This window comes from Protopterus annectens, chromosome 10.part0 (genome assembly GCF_019279795.1).
Source record: "Protopterus annectens isolate FY-2018-M chromosome 10.part0, PAN1.0, whole genome shotgun sequence".
Taxonomy (NCBI): domain Eukaryota; kingdom Metazoa; phylum Chordata; order Ceratodontiformes; family Protopteridae; genus Protopterus; species Protopterus annectens.
The window spans coordinates 40,426,432-40,447,271 of NC_056744.1; the positions used below are offsets into that span (position 1 = coordinate 40,426,432).

Consider the following 20,840-nt stretch of genomic DNA (forward strand, 5'->3'; position numbering starts at 1 on the left):
CTGTTCAGAGACATGTACCAAATCTTGTAATTTTACACTCAATGCCTTCCGCCAGAGCATCTACCTTAGACTTCAATTGAGAAAGAAGATAGTTTTGATATTTCAACATGTGAAACTGGCAATTCAAAGCCCTCATAGCTAAGGTGGAAGAAGTATAGACTTTCTTTCCCCATCTATCCAAAGCTCTGGCCTCTTTATCTGGAGGAACCGGATTTTTTACAACAGAGGCCTTGACACCCTTAGGTCCCTGACTAACAGTTTCTGGGTCTGCCCTAGGACTCTTATAAAGATATTTATGAGCCTCAGGCACCCTGTAATACCTGTCCGGTTTAACAGGAGCAGGAGGCAAATAATCAGGATTAAGTGAAGCCTCTGCAAACACATCTTCCACAACATCCAGAACAGGTGGTATAGCCAAAGGCCTATGCTGGGGTAAAAGCAAAAAGTCCCTAAGCCTTTTCCTGGAATCAGAGAAGTCCTGACCTTCCCACTTAAAATGTTCCCTCATGGAATGAAGAGTCTCCGAAAAAGAAAAATCCTCTGGAGGAGAAGCAGAAGGAGTAGAATCATCCACATCAGAATCAGAATAAGGAGAATACTCCTGCAAGTCTTTAGCCGAAGACTCTGAAACATCCGAAGCCTGCTCAAAACTCCTCCAACTCTGGTTCCACCCTAGGCCTCTTATCAGGAGGGGGCAAAGAACCTCTAATCAAAGTAATTAAATCTCCTGCCATTTTAAGCATGTGCTTCTTGGGCACAGATCCTGATGAACTAGGAGTGACACCAACAGAAGCTAAACCTGGCCTGCCTCTGGGAGAAGCCTTGGAAACAGAAGGAGAGGGCCTAACCACCCTAGGAAGGGAGGGGAGTACAGTAACCTGAGAAGCCCCTTCAGCCTGACCTGCCTCCTGAGAGGCCACATCCTGCAATATCAAAGTTTCCCCCTGGGACTCCAGAGAAGCCTCCGCGGAACCACCGTTCCACTGACGCTCTAAAGAACCGGCGTCCGCACGGACGACTCTTCTTGCCTGGGTTTAGCTGCTTTGTCTTTGCGCTTCTTCGAAGAAGCGGCGCCGGAGCATCCGACGGCATATTATAATTGCACCGCTCAAGACCAACCTGGCACAATCTAACCTTCGCTAATAGTGCGCTTATTGAACCTAGCACAAAAGCTTACACCCAACAACGCCGTGCTCAGGCCCCAAACAAGGAATACACAAAGTATGATAGTCCCTATGCGTATCTGTTTCCCACAAGAAATACAGTTATTCACTTTTTCTGACATCCGTAAACCACTGAGGCAAGAAAAACTAAAATATTCCCCAACGGGGTACTTAGCCAACTTTGACTCGGTCTGAAACTCCGAATTCGAAAAATTTCAGAACGGCGAACGGCACTTGCAACGCTGCTTCTGCATCGGACCATGCGGCAAAAAAGACTGAGGATATGACGTCGGTCATGCGCATTTGTACCCTGACATCCTGATGTCAGTCTTAAGCGCCTTGACCGACGTCAGCCTAATACTTTGATATTCGGGCCGACCGAGGACAGCGGACTACCCAAGTGTAAGGACTGCAGCAATGTGAGATGAAGAACATCACAAATTTCAGAATCCTGATCAGAAGAATCATAAGCAAACTCTGTCCTAGGTCACTTAGATGGGGAAGGGTGGCTTCCCCTGATTACAGTAACACGGTCTTCAGCCATTCTTATCATTTGTTTTTAGGCATAGAGACTTGACCATGCGGTCTGGGCGTCTGTTTTCTAGGCATGGATCGAGTTTTAGACCTTGAAGAAGAAGATGGGATTGGTTTGACATGCAAGTCAGTAGGCCTGAATACACCCTCAAAAGCCGGTGCCTGCACAGCAGCTCCAGACCCATCCAAGGTAGAGACATCCACAAGTTCCACAGTTGAAGCATCTTGCAGCATACCGGACTCCGAATGGGTCTCAGTAGAGGCCTGCGAATCTGAAGTAGTGGGTATCAGGGGCTGCAAAAGCACCTCAATGAGCACCGGCGAACTGGTGACTAGCTTAAGAGAAGCGTCGACAGCTCTGGACCCATACGGTCTGTCTCTGTCTTTATCTTTGCATTTTTTCGGAACGTCTGTAGTCGGGTGGCTTACCAAAGCCATATCTGGATAACTGAACGGAGTACTAAAATAATTTAGAAGCGTAACTAAACCGATGACGAATAGTTTGTTGTTTACATAAGGCACAAAACCGACAGCAAGGTACGTTGTGGTCAGGGCCTATGCAAGGAATGCAGTACAAATGAAAATCTTTATGAGGTACTTGCTTTCCACAAGAAATACAATTATCAACTTTTACTGACATCGGTTTAGAGCAAGAAAAATTTTCCCCAACGGGGTACTTAGCTTAGTTGAAGACTTCGGTTCTGAAACTCGAAAACGAAAATTTCAAGAGTCGGCCGACCAGCACTTGCGAACTGCTTCTGCTTCGGGCACCGCACGGCAAGAAAGACTGATGTCGGCTGCATGCTTTATACCCCTGACTACTTGATGTCATGAAAGATGAGACGGCAACCGACGCAGGACCAAAGACTTTGTTATCAGGCCGACTGAGGGCTACTGCAAGCAGATAACCCAAATGTGATGACTGCAACAGTGAAACACGAAGAACATCATCCAAAGAAAGTTTTTCATGTACTGAACTGATTTTGCAAACAGATCTTATGAATGTACACGTTTGTTTCATCAGCAGTGCCTCCTAATTTATAAAACCTAAGCAAAAATAATTTTTAAATGGAGTGTTTAGATCTGAAGAAAATAGGATGAATCAAGTTAAAAAACATTTAAGAACATGGAAGTGCAATAAAACAATGAACAGACTTGTTCAGAAAACATAGCTAAAGAATGCAATTTACTGAAAAGTTCATTAAGTAACAGGAAGTATGTCCGGGTTCAAGAAAGTAACGGACATCTTTCATTGTTGTAAGAATATACAACTCAAGACACTATTAAGACAGAGCAGCCTGTGCTTAGTACTCCATAGGCTTCAAATAATTATCATCAGGTTTCTGATCCTAAACCAATTGGTATGTGTTTAAGATAAAATTACCAAGACTTGCCCCAAGTCTCACTTTGCTTCACTCTCAAGGTTAATTTCTTGACATCCATATCTCAAACACAAACTGGTTTAAAACACAGATCACAATCCTCTATGTCGAGCATACACACACACAAATATTCCTCGACCACATATGCACACTATTTTTTCAGGACCTCATAAAACAAGGCTACCTAACTAAAGAAGTAGACAATGGCCAGCAGAAAGCAAACCTTTTTCTGAGCAGCTTCCTTCTTTTTCTTTTCTTCCTGCTTTTTCCTTTTCTTTTCTTCCATCAAATGTTCCTCTTCTTGTGTTTCTTGTTCTTCCTCCCTTTAAGTTAAAAAAAAAAAATTGTTGTGACCTGAGAACGAGAAATCAAAATGAAAGACAAAAGTGCAATTCGGCTCTGAAATTACAAACCATGCAAAAGACTACCAGTGGCACTCAAAAACAAACAAGTATGAAGAGTTATGCAAGTGACAATGTATGGCGTACAATATCTTAGAAATGTATTTTCTGTACTGTACTGCACTAACAACAAGACAAAAAAATGTTCAACACGACAACAATCACAAAACTTCACAATGATACACTTTGTTACCAATTCCCCCTGAAACAGATAAGTTCCTAGCTTTTTCAGTCTCTGACCTGTGGCCACCTGAATTTGCACTAAGGTGCCTAATGTAAATTATGCAAATTAAACATTTCTTTTTCTCTTCATCTATGAAAAGTTCCAATGAATACACTGAAACGGAGTAGAAGTGCCCAAAAGAGTGATGACTGTTTGTTTGTCTTATGATCATCTCACAAAATATTGAACACAAGAGGACATGTTTAAGCAGCAAATGTTTTGTCAAAACACAGCTTTGTTTCTTCTCAGATGCTGGTCTTTGGTTTTGGGACTCAGTCTGGGAAGAAGGTGGCAAGTTTTATTTCTGTTTTACTCCTTTTCCCCAAGTTTGTGCAAGCTCTTCAGTTAGAATATACCGAGGTTAGATGAAGGGTTTCAAATAAATGTTATGCACTGAATGATGAAGTACTTGTAACATTAATATGGGTGAGAGATTAAAGTTATTGCTATATATTTTAATTAAAATTGTCTCTCTCTCAGTAAAATGAGATTTGAGAAATCATGCTAAATCCAGAAATCATGCTAAATCTGAATAAAACTCTCCCACGTACTATAAAATGCATCTTCAAACCGCTACCTAATTATTCTCAACCATTTCTCAATTTCTGCATTAGCATGTGTGGATGCAAAAAAAATATATACAAAGTTTATTCAAGTGTTGCAACTACTTTAGATACAGCTGTGCAACTTCCTTACTCGCTCTTCTCCATGTATTCTAGGACTCCTTTGAAATGCCACAGCAAATATAAACTCCAAGCAGTGCATTACAAGGTCTCACTAGCACGGCAGTAAAACGTTGTTCAGCTCTTTTGAGTTGCCATATTTTTAGCTTCTTTAAAATAAATAAATAAATAAAGCCAGACAGTAGAAAGGAGTATTTTCACCACTTCTGTAGAAGGAAAGTGTCAACAAAGCCAGAAAAGTACAGTTTTGTACCTACCATAAATGTAGATGTTCGAGTGCTAATATAGCTGCAGTAATCACAGATGGGTTCTCTGCCGTCAGGCGGGTCCTCGGTCAGCCGAATTCCAAAGTCTAGGTCCGGCGTCGGTTGTTGTCGCCTTTTCTCCTGACGTCAGTGAGGCAGAGGTATATAAGACACAGCCAACGCCATTTTCTTCAGTCTTTCTTGCCCCAGATGTCAGGTGCCCCCAGAAGGAAGGCAATACATAAAATTATATTTATATACATGCAATGTAGTATAATCAAAAATCAGTAGTTGCAAGCAAATATACCATAGAAGGATAACCCAATCAGGTTGTATGAAGAGGGGTTAGGCCCTAGGCCTTTACCAAGAGGGGAAGAAGGGAGGGAAAACTGTACTGCAGCTGTATTAGCACTCGAACATCTACATTTATGGTAGGTACAAAACTGTACTATGTTCATCGTGCATACAGCTGCAGTAATCACAGATGGGTAGAATCCCAAAGCTACGCACAGGGTGGTAGGCACTAGGTGGAACTGGGATGAGCCAGAATGCCCTGCAACACAGCAGTGGCAAAGCCTGCTCTAGTTTTGGAGTATAAAGGCAGGTGGTAGTGTTTGGTGAAGGTATGCACAGAACTCCAAGTGGCTGCCTCCAAAATATCTTTGGTAGGAACTCCTCTGAGGAAGGCTGTAGAGGTAGCTGTGGCCCTGGTGGAGTGGGATCTGATGCCTGTAGGGACTGATTTTCCATGATAGGAGTAACAAAACCGTATGCAGTGGCCTATCCATTTAGAAATTGTCTGTTTGGTCACTGGCTGCCCTTGAGCTCCTACAGCATAGGACACAAAAAGTTGTTCTGATTTCCTGAAGGGCTTTGTTCTGTCCAAATAATAACGTAGTTGTCTATGGATGTCTAAGGAGTGTAGCAGCCTTTCCCCTTTGTTTTGAGGATTGGGGTAAAAGGTAGGCAAGTGTATGGCTTGATTTAAAGCTACCCTGGATACCACTTTAGGCATAAATGAAGGGTTGGTTCGAAGGGAAACCCTGTCCTGATGGAAGATGAGAAAGGGCTGCACAGCCATGAGGGCTTGCAGTTCCGAAACCCTACGAGCTGAGGTAATGGCCAGAAGGAAAGCTGTTTTCCAGGACAAGTATTGCAAATCTGTTGAGGCAGCTGGTTCAAAGGGAGGCAGTGTTAATTTTTCTAGAATGTAATTAACATCCCAGGCTGGTATTGGTTGTTTCCTTGGTGGTCTTATATTCTTAGCCCCTCTGAGGAACTGTCTTAAGAGTGGGTGAGAGAATAAGGGTGGATCCGTGTTGAATTCTGCAGAAATGGCTGAGGCATGGATTTTAATGGAGGAAAATGAAAGTCCACTGTTCAGCAGCTCAGCTAAATACTGTAATACCTGAGGCAAATTCAGTTTTCTAGGGTCCTGGCCTTTTTTCTCATTCCAAGAGCAAAACCGTTTCCATTTTGCAGAGTAAGCCTTTCTAGTAGATGGCCTTCTGGCCTCCAAAATGACATCCTGCACCTCTTTGGAGAGTAGGGTCTGTTGTGGTGTTAAGGAATTTTCCATGCAGCGAGATTGAGTGTTTTCAGCTGGCTGTGAAGAGTTTTGTAGATGTGCTGAATCAGCAGAAGAGGCATTAGAGGTAGGGACCAGGGAGGAGTATGTGTTAGGCTCCTCAGGAGTGGGTACCAGTGCTGTCTTGGCCAGTCTGGAGCAATCAGTATCATCTTCGGTCTGTCTGCTCTTGCTTTCAAGAGCACCTTGGGCAGAAGAGGCAGAGGTGGGAAAGCGTAAACTGTCCATGCTGTCCAACTGAATGAAAGGGCGTCCACTCTCCAGGCCTTTGGATGAAAGGTCCTTGAACAAAACTTTTCCAATTGATGATTCCTGTGGGAGGCAAAGAGATCAATGTCTGGCCTCCCCCACGCTTGGATTATCTTTGTAAACATTTGAGGATGCAATTTCCATTCGTGTGGATCTCATATTTCTGCTTAGATTGTCTGCCAGAGTGTTTTCCGAACCTGGCAAGTACTGTGCTTGAAGTTCGATTTGCCATTCCAGAGCCAAGTTCCAAAGTGTCATGGCTAGTCCGCACAGGGGCTATGAATGTGTTCCTCCTTGTTGGCTATGAATGTGTTCCTCCTTGTTTGTTTATGTACCACATTACTGTGGTGTTGTCTGTTCTTATCAATAATTGTCCTGGATGCAGGAGGTCCTTGAAAGCTGTAATTGCATTCATCACTGCTAGCATTTCTTTTTGATTGATGTGAAGGTGCTTTTCCTTTTGGGACTATTTGCCCTGAATGCATCTGTCTGTCATGTGCGCCCCCCAGGCGTAATCTGAGGCGTCTGTTGTGATGACTTTATTTGCTTGAGGCTTGCAGAATGGAAGACCTGTGTTTGTTTGACATGCTTGGGCCCACCATAGAAATTCCTTTTGCAAACATGGAATTATTGGTATTATTGTTTCCAAACTGTGGCTGTGTTGAGACCATAGGTTTTTTAGGTACCATTGAAGTTTCCTCATATGCAACTTTGCACATGGGATTAAAAGAATGCAAGATGCCATGAAGCCCAGAGCCTGCAGGATTTTCCTTGCAGTAAGCCTGGTACATTTTGCTAGTATTTTGAAGTACTGAGTTAGTTGCCCCTGTTTTTCTGGCATAAGGTAGGCCATCTGGGTGTTTGTGTCCAAGTTGGCACCCAGGAAAGTTATTTTCTGAGATGGTGTTAGCCTGGATTTCTCTTTGTTGATTGTGTATCCCAGAGAATGCAGTAACCGTGTTACATAAGCCAGATGTTCCAGAAGTATGTGCTTGCTGTCCGCTTGGATCAGACAGTCGTCCAAATAAGGGTAAATTTGTATCCCTTGAAGTCTGCAGTAGGCAATTACTGATGCCAGGCATTTCGTGAATACTCTGGGCGCAGCAGATAAGCCAAAGGGCAATGCAGAGAATTGATAGTGGATTGAACCTGCAAGAAATCTGAGGTATCTTCTGCAGCTTTGTCGGATTGGGACATGCAGGTATGCCTCCTTGAGGTCCAATGTTACCAGCCAAAACTCCTTGCCCAGCATGGGAAGAAGCTGCTGTAATGTAAGCATCTTGAATTTTGGTACGAGTAAGAATGTGTTTAGGATGGATAAGTCCAAAATGGGTCTCCAGTCGGTTCCTTTCCTTGGTACCAGAAATAGTCTGGAATAAAAACCTTGACCTTGTTCGTGAGTAGGTACCTCTTGAATAGCTTTCATGTCTATGAGCTTTGAAATTTGTAGTTGTGCCTCTGCCCTTTGATTGTGTGGCAGGTTTGGCATGCCTCTCATTTTTGGAAGAGTGTGGAAATGAAATCTGTAGCCTCTGTTTATAACGTCCAGGATCCATTTGTCTGTTGTGACAACATGCCAATTTCTTGTAAATAATGCCAGCTTTCCTCCCAAGGGTGCTGCCAGCTGAGACTTGCTTGGCATGGAAAGGAGGGAGTCATTGGGTTTGTTTCCTGTATTGTTGTGCACTGTCTTCGCCACCTCTTGGTGCTGGAGTTTGCCATTGCCTGCCTCTATATGAGCCTTGTGATTGTCCTCTGCCCCTTGTGCGCCTGTATCTACCTCTTTGGGGCTTGTCCGTGGCTGGAAAGGACCAGTTTTTTGAAGGCCAATTTCTGCTAAAATGTGGTGGTTGAACCTGTAGAAAAGCTTTGACAGTTTGCATAGATTTGGCTTTTTCTTCCATTTTCCGTAATATCTCCTCAGCATTAGTACCAAATAGCACATCCTTTTGTAAAGGAGCATCTAGAAGTTTAGCTTTCACATGATCAGGCAAGATTTGTTCCCTAAGCCAGGCATGTCTATGAATGACTGATCCTGTAACAGCAGCTCTACTTGAGGCCTCTAGGGCATCATATCCACATTGTAAGGTGTGTTTACCCACTTGTTCTGCACTATGCATCATATCCTGCAACTCCTTCAAATCTGGTTGTTCAGGTTGAGACATTTTATTTCTCAATTGTGATAACAGAAACTGCTGATATTTAAGCATATGAAACTGACAATTTAAGGCCCTCATGGCTAGGGTGGCCGAGGTATATACCTTTTTTCCCCACCTTTCTAAGGATCTTGACTCTCTTTCGGAAGGCAATGGATTCTTAGCAGTAGAGGCCTTCATACCCTTGGGGCCTTGAGAAATGGTTTCAGGGTCAGCATTATGGCTTTTGTAAAGAAATTGGTGAGAGTTAGGAACTCTGTAGTACCTATCAGGCTTGACTGGGGCAGGAGGCAGGGAATCCGGATTAAGGCAAGCCTCCGAATAAACATCAAGTATGTCCAGGACAGGAGGTATCACCAGAGGTCTGTGTTGAGGTAACAAAAGAAATTCCCTAAGTCTTTTCTTGGAATCAGAAAAGTCTTGGCCTTCCCAATGGAAGTGTTCCCTCAAAGTGTGCAAGGTTTCCCCAAAAGAAAAATCCTCAGGAGGAGATACGGAAGGAATGGACTGCTCTGCATCAGAATCTTCAAAAGGGGAGTAAGAGTGTTCCTCTACATCAGAGTGTTCTGAAAAAATGGAGCCCTGATCAGAAGAGGGAGAATCTTCCTCCACTCTGGGTCTCTTGTCTGGAGGGGGTTGTGAACCCCTGATAAGAGTAATTAAATCCTCAGCCATTTTAAGCATCTGTTTTTTAGGCATGGGGCCTGGAGATGGGCCCTGTGCAACAGGCCTCTTGGGATGCCTGGCTGATTTGGATTTAGTAAAGGCCTTAATGGAAAAGGAAGATGACGGTTTAAAGACACCATGGGTGGAAGTGGATCTGTCCACATTAGGAGACTCAACGCTCACAGTGGCTTCAGTGGTTGTAGTCTGGGTAAGGGCCGAGGTACCTGCGGTCTCGGGTACAGAAGACACCGCCAAAGAAGCGGCGTCGGTAGTCAGGGACTGCATAGGCGTCTCGCTGAGAACCGGACCACGTGTAGCCAGTTTTGGCGTGGTGTCGGTGGGGACTGTGGACCTCGCGTGTCGGTCCTTGTCCTTGCGTTTTTTGGACAAAACGGTAGTCGGAGTCTCCGACAACATTTTATAATCAAAGGCTTTACTAAAAAAGTGTTGGGCGAACTCCGCCCGACGCTTAATAGTGTGCTTATTGAAAGTAGCGCAAAAGCGACAGCCCGAGACGTCGTGGTCTGGGCCTAAACAAGGTATGCAGAGGGAATGGAAATCCTTATGCGGTATTTGCTTCCCACAAGAAATACAATTGTTAACTTTTTCTGACATCGGTCTGAGGCAAGAAAAGTTTCCCCAACGGGGTACTTAGCTTTAATGAAGACTTCGCTTTCCAATTTTTCGTAAATTCAGGAGCTGGCCGACCGGCACTTGCGAACTGCTTCTGCTTCGGGCACTGCGCGGCAAAAAAGACTGAAGAAAATGCCGTCGGCTGTGTCTTATATACCCCTGCCTCACTGACATCAGGAGGAAAGGCGACAACAACAGACGCCGGACCTAGACTTTGGAATTCGGCCGACCGAGGACCCGCCTGACGGCAGAGAACCCATCTGTGATTACTGCAGCTGTATGCACGATGAACATCAAGCATAATCATGAAATGAGAGAGAAAAAAAAACATGCATATCTGAATGGGTACATGACGTGAAAATCAGTTTTCTACAACAAATGTTATGTACCTAGCATAACAACAGATCCTGCACAGTTGGGTCCAGCCTCCATAACAAAGGACCAAGGTGACAGGTGTTAAGACCACAAAGCATGCAAACCTTTTCTAGACTGCCATAGTTCCTCCCCTAAACCACAATGCATGATGGTTCCAAGCATCTCCAGATATGAGGTGAGATGCACAAGTGGCAAGATGCTTAGGACTGTGGCTCTAAATCTATTATACCAGACTGTAAATGTATTAAGATTGGACCTACTCTTCCACATCTTCCATCTTCATTAACTTTGGGAATCAACCCAAATGTGATGAATGCAACAGTGAAACACGAAGAACATAATACAGTTGTGTACACTTACCATAAATGTAGATGTTAGAGTGTATTCACTGTTGCAGTCATTACTCTTAGGTTATCCTGCTGGCAGGCTACCTGCAGTCGGCCTGAATTCCAAAGTCTAGGTCTGGCGTCGGTTGCCGTCGCCTCCTCCCTGACGTCAGTGCGCCAGGGGTATAAAAGATGAAGCCAACGCCATTTTCTTCAGTTTTTCTTGCCCCAGATGTCAGGTGCCCCCAAATACGTAGGCTGAAAGGTATGCCAATAAAGCATGCATGCACAAAAATAAACATTTCCTTCATCTACAAGCAAATACACCACATAGGTTGTATAGGATAGAAGTACAGATAAGTCCCAGCAAAGAAAAGGGGGATGGTGGGTGGGTAACCTGGACTGCAACAGTGAATACACTAACATCTACATTTACGGTCGGTACACAACTGTACTATGTTCATCGTGTTTCACTGTTGCAGTCATTACTCTTGGGTTGAATCCCAAAGCTGAGGATGGGTGGCTTGGCTAAACAGGATTAGGAGAGGCTATGAGGCCCTGCAGAACTGCAGTGGTGAAGCCTGCTCTAGATTTAGAGTAAAGAGGTAAGTGGTAGTGCTTTGTAAAAGTGTGCACTGAACTCAAAGTTGCAGCCTCTAAGATGTCTTTAGTTGGTACTCCTCTGAGGAAGGCTGCTGAAGTGGCTGCTGCTCTGGTAGAATGAGGCCTAATGTCCTTAGGCACCGATTTACCACGCTGAGAATAGCAGAAACGGATGCAATGGCCTATCCATTTAGATATAGTCTGTTTTGAAATAGCCTTTCCTTGTGATCCTGAAGCATATGACACTAAAAGTTGCTCAGTCTTCCTGAAAGCTTTAGTTCTGTCCAAGTAGAAGCGTAGCTGTCTGTGTATGTCCAAAGAATGCAGAATTTTCTCACCCTTGTTCTGTGGGTTTGGATAAAAGATAGGCAAGTGAATGGTCTGGTAGAGTGCCACACTGGACACCACCTTAGGCATAAATGTTGAGTTTGTCCTCAGAGAAACCCTGTCTGGATGAAAAATGATAAAAGGTTCCACAGCCATGAGTGCTTGTAACTCTGAGACTCGTCTTGCAGAGGTTATTGCTAGGAGCAGAGCTGTCTTCCAGGATAAGAATTTTATATCCGCTGTTGAAGCTGGCTCAAAAGGAGGCAGATTGAGTTTTTCCAAGACATAATTTAGGTCCCATGTGGGAATTGGTGCCCTCCTTGGAGGCCTGATGTTTTTGGCCCCTCTGAGGTACTGCCTTATTAAAGGATGAGAAAAAATAGGTGGTTCCGTATTGTAATGGGCTGAAATGGCAGAGGCATGAATCTTATTTGATGAGAATGAAAGGCCTTTGTCCAGCATCTCAGTTAGGTATTGTAAAATCTGAGGGATATTTGGTACATACGTGTCAATGCCTTGTTCCTGGTTCCAAACACAGAACCTCTTCCATTTTTCTGCATAAGATTTTCTGGTACTGGGCCTCCTGGCCTCCAAGATAACATCCATAACCGCTTTAGAAAGAGGATTGTTCTGAATGGCTACAGTATCTGCCATGCTGCCAGATTTAAGGTCCCGAGTTGGCTGTGCAGGATCTGATTGTTTTGTTGGGTCAGCAAGTGAGAAGTCTGAGGCAATATCCATGCTGGACCTTGAGACAAGCTCTTTAGGATTGGGTACCAGTGCTGGCGTGGCCAGTCTGGTGCAATCAGTATCATTTTTGGCTTCTCTTGTTTGAACTTTAGGAGTACCCTGGGAAGGAGAGGCAGTGGAGGAAAGGCATATACTGTTTGATTTTTCCAGCTGAAGGATAGGGCCATCCACTCTCCATGCTTGCTTGTGATAAATCCTTGTGCAAAATCTCTGTAATTGGCAGTTGTGAGGGGAGGCAAATAGATCTATATCTGGGTGTCCCCATTTCCTTGTTATCATGCTGAAGACTTGTGGATCCAGTTTCCACTCGTGGGGATCCATGAGGTTTCTGCTTAGATCATCTGCCAGAGTACTGTTTTTTCCTGGCAGGAATTGTGCTTGCAGGTGAACTTGATAAGTCAATGCTGTGTCCCATAAGGTCATTGCTTGTCTGCAGAGGGGGTAGGAATGTGCACCTCCCTGCTTGTTTATGTACCACATGACCGTAATATTGTCTTTCGTTATCAGTAGCTGTCCTGGATGAAGTAGATCCTTGAAAGCTGTCCGGGCATTCTGAACAGCTAGCATCTCTTTTTGATTGCTGTGAAGATGCATTTGGCTTGCAGGTCATGTGCCCTGAATACATTCTCCTGCCATATGGGCCCCCCAGGCATAATCTGATGCATCCGTTGTCAGTGTCTGTCTGGCTGTGGGTAAAGTGAATGGCAGACCCTTGTTGTATTGACAGGCCTCTGCCCACCATCGAAACTCCTGTTGCAGGCAGGGAATGAGGGTAATTACTGTCTCCAGGCTGTGGCAATGCTGAGTCCAAACACTTTTTAAATACCACTGTAGTTTCCTCATATGCAGTCTGGCATATGGAATTAGTAGAATGCAGGATGCCATGAAACCCAAGGCCTGCAGGATTTTCCTTGCAGATAACTGAGTTTTTGTTGCCAATGTTTTGAAGTAATAAGTCAGTTGCTTTTGTTTGTCTGGCGTGAGATAAGCCATCTGGGCAGTTGTATTGGTCTCCAGGTTTTGTCCTTTCTGGGTACTAAGAAAAGTCTGGAGTAAAATCCTTGCCCCTGCTCTTGTTGTGGTACTTGTTGAATGGCCCTCATGTCCATGAGGGCTGAAATTTGCTTTTGTGCCTCTGCCCATTGATTGTGTGGCAGTCTGGCATACCCTTTGCCCTTGGTAGGGTGTGAAAATGGAACCTGTAGCCTTGGGACACTATGTTCAAGACCCATTTGTCTTTGGTAACCTTTTGCCAATTTGATGAAAAAAGTGCTAGTTTTCCCCCTAAGGGGACTGCCAAAAGGAAAGTGCTTGGATCTGGCAGAGGAAAGTCATTGCGACCGTTTCCTGTAAGGTTGTGATTTGTCTTCTCCACTTTTGGAGGTAGGATCACCCCATTGTTTAGGCCTGTATGAGCCTTGGGGCTGAGATCTGCCTCTGGGACGTCTGTATCTGCCTCTTTGTGGTTTGTCTGACACTGGAAAGGACCAATTTTTAGAAGGCCAGTTCCTGCTAAACCTGGGCGGCTGTACCTGTAAGAAATCCTTAACTGTCTGCATGGATTTCGCTTTATCATCCATTTTCTTCAACACCTCTTCTGCATTAGTACCAAAAAAGTATCATGACATAATGGAGTATCTAATAAATTTTGCTTTAACATGATCAGGCAGATTTTGTTCCTTTAACCAAACATGCCTTCTAATAACTGAACCTGTAACAGTGGCCCTGCAAGAGGCCTCCAGTGAATCATAACCACATTGCAAAGTATGCTTTCCCACTTGTTCAGCTGCATGCAATAAATCCTGCAATTCCTTGTTCTCTGAACATGCAGTATTTGTCAACATTTTCTGTTTAAGCAATGACATTAAGTATTGCTGATATTTAAGCATATGAAATTGACAATTCAAAGCCCTTACAGCCAAAGTAGCAGAAGTGTAAACTTTTTTACCCCATCTGTCCAGTGCCCTAGAATCCCTATCAGAGGGGACAGAGTTTTTTGCAGTGGAAGCTTTGACCCCTTTGGGACCCTGAGATATAGTTTCTGGGTCAGCAGCGGGGTTCTTATATAGAAATTTATGAGAATCGGGGACCCTGTAGTATCTGTCTGGTTTAGCAGGTGCAGGGGGTAAAGAGTCAGGGTGACAGGCCGGACTCTGAAAACACATAATCTACAATATCTAGAACAGGTGGAATAGCAAGGGGTCTGTGCTGTGGAAGTAACAAAAAGTCTCTGAGCCTTTTCTTAGATTCAGAGTAATCCTGGCTCTCCCAGTGGAAATGCTCCCTCATGGTATGCAGGATTTCCCCAAAAGAATATACCTCAGGAGGATAGGCTGAAGGAATGGATTCTTCAGCATCAGAGTCCTCATAGGGAGGCATAGAATAATCCTGTTCAGAAGAGGAATCAGAGGAAATAGAAACCTGATCAGATCTTGCCTAGGCCTCTTATCAGGGGGGGGATGGGAACCCCTGATCAAAGTAATTAGGTCTTCGGCCATTTTAAGCATCTGTTTTTAGGCATGGAAGTCCGAGTAGGAGAATGCTGTACTTGTTTCTTTGTCGTCAGAGCTGCTTTAGTCTTTGAAGCTGAAGATGGTTTAACAAAAAACTTTGTAAGTCTGAAAACACCCTCAGAAGCCGATGCCTGCTCAGCGGCTCCAGACCCATCTGAGGGAATGATTTCCGAGTGTCCAATACCTTGAGTATCCAGAGGCCCAGTCAGCTCCACGTGGGAGTCTGAAGCGGCCTGTGGCTCTGAGGTAGCGGGCGCCAGGGGCTGTGAAAGCACCTCACTGAGAACCGGTGACTGGCTTGAGAGGCCTCGTCGTCGGTTTTGGACCTCGGATGCCTGTCCTTTTCCTTGTCCTTGCGTTTTTTGTAAACTCCGGTCATCGGCTGTTCCGATGGCATTATATAATTAAACCTTCGGCCAAAGTAATGAAATGCAAAATCGAACCGACACTTAATAGTGCGTTGGTTAAATAGAGCACAAAATCGACAACTAGCAACGTTGTGATCAGGGCCTAGGCAAGGAATACAGTAAGAGTGAAAATCCTTATGAGGTATTTGCTTCCCACAAGAAATACAATTGTTAACTTTTTCTGACATCGGTCTGGAGCAAGAAAAAAGTTTCCCCAACGGGGTACTTAGCTTTAATGAAGACTTCGGTTCTGAAATTCGTATTTGAAAATCTCAGGAGTCGGCCAACCGGCACTTGCGAACTGTTTTGCTTCGGGCACCGCACGGCAAGAAAGACTGAAGAAAATGGCGTCGGCTGCATCTTTTATACCCCTGGTACACTGACGTCAGGGAGGAGGCGACAGCAACAGATGCCGGACCTAGACTTTGGAATTCAGGCTGACTGCGGGTAGCCTGCCAGCAGGATAACCCAAGAGTAATGACTGCAACAGTGAAACACGATGAACATCCTAAGCTGCCTGTGCACGTCCAGGGAGTGCAGGATCCTTTCCCCTTTATTCTGAGGATTAGGAAAAAAGCTGGCAAATGAATGGATTGGTTTAAAGCCACACTAGATACCACCTTAGGCATAAATGATGGGTTAGTCCTGAGAGAAACCCTGTCCGCATGAAGATAATGAGGGGTTCCACGGCCATAAGGGCCTGCAATTCAAACACTCTTCTTGCTGAAGTGATGGTTAGAAGTAAGGTTGTTTTCCAAGAGAGGAATTTTAACTCTGCTGTAGCTGCAGGTTCAAAGGGAGGAAGTGTGAGCTTCTCCAGTACAAAGTTAAGGTCCCAGGCTGGAGTGGGAGCTCTCCGGGGGGGGGGGGGGGGTCTTAAACTTTTTGGCTCCTCTCTGGAGCCGGTTGACCAGAGGGTGAGAGAAGAGGGGTGGCTCAGTATTGTAATGATCCGAGATGGCAGAGGCATGAATCTTAATTGAAGAGAAGGGTAGGCCCTTTGTGGAGCAGTTCTGTTAGGTAATTTAGTATTTGAGGCAAGTCGGGCACGGTTGTGTCCATTCCCTGAGACTGGCTCCAAGAACAGTATCTTTTCCACTTTTCTGAATAGGATTTCCTAGTACTAGGCCTGCTTGCCTCAAGGATGACATCCAGCACCTGTTTACTGAGGGTTGCTGGTTATGTGTTCAGGGGATGAGCCAGGCTGCTAAGTTCAGGGTTTGGAGCTGAGGATACAAAATCTGGCCCACCTGTTGGGACAGCAGAGAAGGGGTCTAAGGCAGTTGCCTTGGTGGCACTACTGATAGACTGTGCAAAAGTGGGCACCAGTGCTGGCGTAGCCAGTCTGGTGCAATCAGGATTGTCCTTCGCTTGTCCTGTCTGATCTTTAGTAGAACCTTCAAGAGGCGGGTCCGAGGGGCAAAGGCATACATTGAAAGGTTTTCCCATGTAAAGGACAGGGCCATCCACTTTCCATGCTTGGCTGTGGGGAGTTCTAGTGCAATATTTGCTCAACTGACAGTTCTGCGGGCAAGCAAAGAGGTCTACCTCTGGTGCCCCCCACCTGTGGATCAGAAGCTAGAATGATTTGGGTTCCAGTTTCCACTCGTGTGGGTCCATTAGATTTCTGCTTAAGTCTGCCAGTGAATTTATTAGCCTGGCAGGAATTGAGCTTGCAGGGTCACTTGATTGCTCAAGGCCGTGTTCCATAAAGCCATGGCTAATCTGCAGAGTGGGTAGTAATGGGTTCCTCCCTGCTTGTTTATGTACCACAAGAATGTGGTGTTGTCTTGTCTTTATCAAGAGTTGCCCTGGAAGAATAAGGTATTCGAAGGCTGTCAGTACATTCTGTACAGCTAACACTTCTTTTTGATTGAAATGCAGGTGCATTTGTTTTGGGCTCCATTTGTCTTGAATGCATTTTCCTGCCATGTGACCCCACATGTATAGTCTGATGTGTCTGTTACTGTGTGTGTGTGTGTGTGTGTGTGTGTGGGGGGGGGGGGTTGAGTGAAAGGGAGTCCTTTGTTGTGGTAGCAGGCCTCTGCCCACCAAACAAACTCTGTCCTTAGGCAAGGAATGATAGGAAAGTACAGCTGTGTACACTTACCATAAATGCAGATGTTGGAGTGTATTCACTGTTGCAGTCATTACATTTGGGTAATCTGCTGGCAGGTTGCCCTCAGTCGGCCTGAATAACAAAGCATTGGGTCCTGCGTCAGTTGCTGTCTCCTCTTCCATGACGTCAGGTCGTCAGGGGTATAAAACATGCAGCCGACGCCATTTTATTCAGTTTTTCTTGCCCCAGATGTCAGGTGCCCCCCCAACGCCATTTTATTCAGTTTTTCTTGCCCCAGATGTCAGGTGCCCCCCAAATGGGGAGCAAAAAAAAAAAAAAAATATATATATATATATATATATATATATATATATATATATATATGTGTGTGTGTGTGTGTGTGTGTGTGTGTAGATTATATATATATATATATATATATATATGTATATATATATATAGATTAGATATATATAGATATATATATATATATATATAATATAGATATATAGATATATATATATATATATATATATATATACAGATAAACATAAATAAACAGCAATATATATGTAAATGCACTTTAAGCAACATAAACTTTACCTTCATCTAAAAGCAAATACACCACAAAGGCTTTAGAATATAGTGAAGGAAAGAGAAGTTATAGAAAAGGGGGAGAGCGGGTGGGTAACCTGGACTGCAACAGTGAATACACTCTAACATCGACTTTTATGGTAAGTGTACACAACTGTACTATGTTCTTCGTGTTTCACTGTTGCAGTCATTACATTTCGGTAGAATCCCAAAGCTATGGACGGGAGGATGGAACTAAATAGCATTAGGAGCAGCTATAAGGCCCTGCAGAGTTGTGTACACTTACCATAAATGTAGATGTTGGGAGTGTACTCACTGTTGCAGTCATTAACATTTGGGTAATCTGCTAGCAGGTTGCCCTCAGTTGTCCTGAATACAAAGTCTTGGGTCCTGCGTCAGTTGCTGTCTCCTCTTCCATGACGTCAGGTCGTCAGGGGTATAAAACATGCAGCAGAAGCCATTTTATTCAGTTTTTCTTGCCCCAGATGTCAGGTGCCCCCCAAATGGGAAGCAAAAAAAATAAATAAATAAATATATACACACACACACACACATATATATATATATATACATATATACACACACACACACACACACACATATATACATATACATAAAAATAAACAGTAATATATGTAAATGCACTTTTAGCAACAAACTTTACCTTCATCTAAAAGCAAATACACCACAAAGGCTTTAGAATATAGTGAAGGAAAGAGAAGTTGCAGAAAAGGGGGATGGCAGGTGAGTAACCCAGACTGCAACAGTGAATACACTCTAACATCGACTTTTATGGTAATTGTACACAACTGTACTATGTTCTTCGTGTTTCACTGTTGCAGTCATTGCATTTGGGTAGAATCCCAAAGCTATGGATGGGAGGATGGAACTAAATAGCATTAGGAGAGGCTATAAGGCCATGCAGAACTGCAGTGGCAAAGCCTGCCCTGGATTTAGAGAAGAGTGGCAAATGATAATGCTTTGTGAAGGTATGAATAGAGCTCTAAGTAGCAGCTTCTAGAATGTCTTTGGCTGGAACTCCGCTGAGAAAGGCTGCAGAGGTAGAGGCAACTCTGGTGGAATGTGACCGGATTCCCTTGGGTACAGGTTTACCATGATGCAAGTAGCAGAAACGAATGCAGTGGCTTATCCACTTGGAAATAATCTGCTATAATATAGCCTTCCCCTCTGATCCTGAAGCAAATGCCACCAGTAGTTGCTCAGACTTTGAGAGATTTGGTCCTGTTTAAGTAGAATCTTAGTTGTCTGTGTACGTCCAATGAATGCAGAATCCGCTCCTCCTTGTTCTGCAGATTTGGGTAAAATGTTGGCAGGTGAACAGTTTGGTTAAGAGCCACACTGGATACCACCTTAGGCATAAAGGAAGGATTGGTCCTGAGGGACACCCTGTCCGGATAAAATGTAATAAAAGGCTCCACAGCCATGAGAGCTTGTAGTTCTGAAACCCTTCTTGCTGAAGTGATTGCCGAAAGGAAAGCTGTTTTCCAAGATAAAAACTTTATATCCGCAGTAGCTGCTGGTTCAAAAGGGAGTTTTTCCAGCACAAAATTGAGGTCCCATGCAGGGGTTGGTGATCTTCTGGGAGGCCTTAAATTTTTGGCCCCTCTAAGATACTGTTTTAGCACAGGATGAGAAAAGATGGGAGGCTCAGTGTTGTAATGAGCCAAGATAGCAGAGGCATGGATTTTTATTGAAGAGAAGGATAGGCCATTGTCAAGCATCTCAGTCATGTAATGTAAAATCTGAGGGATATTTGGTTTTGCTGTGTCTGTTCCTTGCGCTTGGTTCCAAGCACAGAATCTCTTCCATTTATCAGCATAAGATTTTCTAGTACTAGGCCTTCTGGCTTCCAAAACGACATCCATAACAGATTTACTGAGAGGTGGTGCTTGAATAATTACATGATCAGCCATGATGCCAGGTTCAGAGAGTTTGGAGCAGAGTGTGCAGAATTTGCTTGTTCTGCTGAGAAAGTAGATGAGGTATTTGAGGCAAGTACCAAGGAGGGAGTTGAGACATATTCCTTAGAATTGGGTACCAGTGCTGGTGAGGCCAGTCTGGAGCAATTAGGATCATTTTTGTTTTTTCCTGTCTGACTTTTAGCAAGACCTTGGAGAGAAGAGGCAGAGGGGGAAAGACGTAGACTGATAGGGCATCCACTTTCCATGCTTCCATGCTTGTCTGTGATAAGTCCTTGTGCAGAATTTGTCCAGTTGATAATTTTGGGGAGAGGCAAATAGATCTATGTCTGGGCTCCCCCATTTCTGTGTTAACATGCTGAAGACTTGTGGATCTAGTTTCCACTCGTGCGAGTCCATAAGATTTCTGCTTAGGTCGTCTGCCAGAGTATTTTGTTTTCCTGGCAGGAATTGAGCTTGAAGGTGTACTCGGGTAAGTCAAGGCTGTGTTCCACAATGCCATGGCTAGTCTGCAAAGGGGGTAGGAATGTGTACCTCCTGCTTGTTTATGTACCAAATAACCGTGGTGTTGTCAGTCTTTATCAGTAGTTGTTGTCAGTCTTTATCAGTAGTTGTCCTGGATGAAGTAAGTCCTTGTAGGCTGTCGGGGCATTCAACAGCTAGCATCTCTTTCTGGTCGATATGCAGATGCATTTGTTTTGGGCTCCATATGCTTTGAATGCATCTCCCCGCCAGGTGCCCCCCCCCCCCCAAGCATAGTCTGATGCATCTGTAGTTAGGGTTTGGGTGGCAGGGGGTAGAGTGAATGACAGTCACTTGTTTTGGTGACATGACTCTGCCCACCAAAGAAACTCCTGTTGTAGGCAGGGAATGAGAGGAATCATTGTTTCCAGACAATGACAATGTTGACTCCATTAACTTTTTAGGTACCATTGAAGTTTCCTCCTATGCAGTCTTGCATATGGAATTAGTAGAATGCAGAATGCTATGAACCCCAAAGCCTGTAGAATTTGTCTTGCAGATAAC

At 44.3% G+C, this 20,840-nt stretch overlaps 1 long non-coding RNA gene across 1 annotated transcript in view; it reads right to left on the reverse strand.

The window, feature by feature from the left end:
- Positions 1 to 3,359: 3,359 nt before the first annotated feature.
- LOC122812936 overlaps positions 3,360 to 20,840 on the reverse strand; it is a 198,144-nt gene continuing 180,663 nt past the window's right edge. The window contains exon 2 of the long non-coding RNA XR_006366609.1: positions 3,360 to 3,402. This is a non-coding gene — a long non-coding RNA (uncharacterized LOC122812936). The remainder of the gene's footprint in view (positions 3,403 to 20,840) is intronic.